The 2,284-nt window shown below is 50.7% G+C and overlaps 1 protein-coding gene across 1 annotated transcript in view; it reads left to right on the top strand.

Annotated features, from left to right (window-relative positions):
- Positions 1 to 2,284, top strand: part of EGR_06996 (hypothetical protein) — a gene marked incomplete at both ends in the record, with an annotated part of 6,873 nt that overhangs the window by 163 nt on the left and 4,426 nt on the right. The gene's annotated exons all lie outside the window — the stretch shown is intronic.

The following is a 2,284-nucleotide window of genomic DNA, read 5'->3' as shown; positions in this document are numbered from 1 at the left end:
AAAACCCCAAGCAGTAGACCTGATTCAACTCCACTACCTCCTGGGTGCTCCACGATTGAGGGGGTATCATTTAGAGTACTTCCTCACTTCTGAGACCCCGAAATGGAGTTGCCCAGGGATGAGTGGTGGGACCAAAGTGAGAGATGGTCTGTTCCACCCACTTTATGCACGCCTTGGTAACGCCAGAAGTTGGAGAAGGTGGATAAAGGATGGAAAGGTTTGCTACAATGGCACCAGTCAAATGGACGTAGAAGTGTATGATGATTCGGAGAGGCAAACACGGTGGGTTGACATCACATCTACGTTGTGTCCCCACTACCACAGCACCACTGCTCACCCTTGTCATTCATTGGAGGTCTCCACAAGAAGGTAAAAGTGAACTTTCCTGGGATCGACTGGGAGTGGCTTTTGGAAGATGATTCGCCTGCTCCCAATCACGCAGTCACTGCCATCTTTGACACTCGATGTCTACTTGAATGTGGGAAAAATTTGGCAGCTTTTGCAGGCAAAGGAGGTGCAATTCTAAGATTTCTAGTAGCTTTATCGCCGTCTCAGCTTTGTAATGGATTCTTACGTACTCTGATTGAGTGAATGGACGCCATTTGTGTGGGTAACAGGAAGGTGAGTGACGAGGTCAAAGTGGTTGATGGGATTCGCTTATGGAAATAAACTAAGGAAGACAATTTCAGGTCGTTTGTTGTAAACCTTTGACTGGCATGAAGGGTGGATGTTGCATGTCAACTCCCACTTTCCTGACTCAAGGTCGTGCGACCAATCACTTCTACGTGGTCGACTTCGAGAGATGTGAGTGAAGTAGGTAAATTGGGGTCCGAAATCGAGAACTCAAGCAAGGCTCCCACACCGATTGCCAAATATTCAGGTCCACTACACCACCACCACCACCACCACCACCACCTTGGACCTAACCACTCTTATGGTCAGGTTCTACACTTCATTGAGTGGAGAGAGACGTGTCGGAAATCCAACTGGTAGGAGCGTGAATGCAGTAATGGAGGTGTGCTAGGTGCCGCCGTCGCAAAATCAGCCGCGTGCAGTCGAGTGGTGAGATCAGAGGGAGTAGCTGTGGGCTTAAATCATAAGCAACACTCCCATGTCTGACCGGCACCTCGGTGGGTCCAACAATCCCACGTCGCATTCCAAGGCGTCAACCTCCAATCCACACTTTCGAATCAACACTCATGTTAGTGGTTGAGCAGGTGGAGATGTGATTAATGGGTGGAATCTGGATATCACGGGTGGATGAAGGAGAGGTAGAGGTGGTGTGGTGAAGGATGCCTCAACCGGTGTCCATTCACGCTGTCCGGAACGAGGTGGAGGTGGTGGCGAGAGGTCGACCGGAGTGTTGTCAGGCGAATTCACAAGTGGGTTCCCGTATGAAATGCCGAGTGTTTTTGTGCGCACCGGGAATCGTGGCGGCCGCATCATGAATGCCTGCACGGTGATGGGCTTGTGAATGAATGCCTTCCATTCATTGAGTTCCATTTGAAAGTGGTTGATTCGATGCGTGAACTAACTGACACGACCACACGCCTCAGGGACGTCCTTTCCGTATGGAGCAATTATTATCGTTTGTAGCTACTACCTTCTCCACTCGAGTACATCCAAGACAGCTTTGAAAATGAGGAATAGGGAATCCCATACAGATTGTGTTCTTCACCAATTGGGCACAGGATCTCATTCCTATTCCTTCCCCTGTAGTGCATCAACCAGCTGGTTGGATGTCAGGCGTCAGTGGGTAAGAACCACAACCCGACGGAGTTGATCACTCTCCCCATCTCCACGGAGGCTCTGGTTCACACCGAGATCTGGACCAACGATCCCAAATCATCGGAGGCTTACGTGACCCTAAAACCCTACTACCAATTGGATGGCTGTCTACAGAATGTGCATTTCGTGGAGCCTAGTGCCACCACAACCGCTGAAGTGTCGTCCAGGGCACCAAAGACAGAGGTATCTCCACCCAGTTGCCTCCTCCTTCACCACCATCATCATCACCACCACCACCAATCCTCGGAACGACCAGCAGACGTCTATGCTCTGATGACGGAGTCGGCCAATGCAACATCCGCCATCTCCATCCTCGATCCCATCACAGGAAACCGCATTTTTGTGCCATCACTCACTGCTAACACAGGCCTCCTCCTCCCTTCTTCCTCTGCCGCCGCCACCACCACTACCATCACTAACACTAACACCTCCTCCTCTCCCTCTTCTGGTGTCATCACGGTGTCTCCCGACTCTTCGACAACTATTGGGACAGAAA

The sequence above is a fragment of the Echinococcus granulosus genome (assembly GCF_000524195.1).
Source record: "Echinococcus granulosus chromosome Unknown EG_S00067, whole genome shotgun sequence".
Taxonomy (NCBI): domain Eukaryota; kingdom Metazoa; phylum Platyhelminthes; class Cestoda; order Cyclophyllidea; family Taeniidae; genus Echinococcus; species Echinococcus granulosus.
This window is presented reverse-complemented; position numbering and strand designations above follow the sequence as displayed.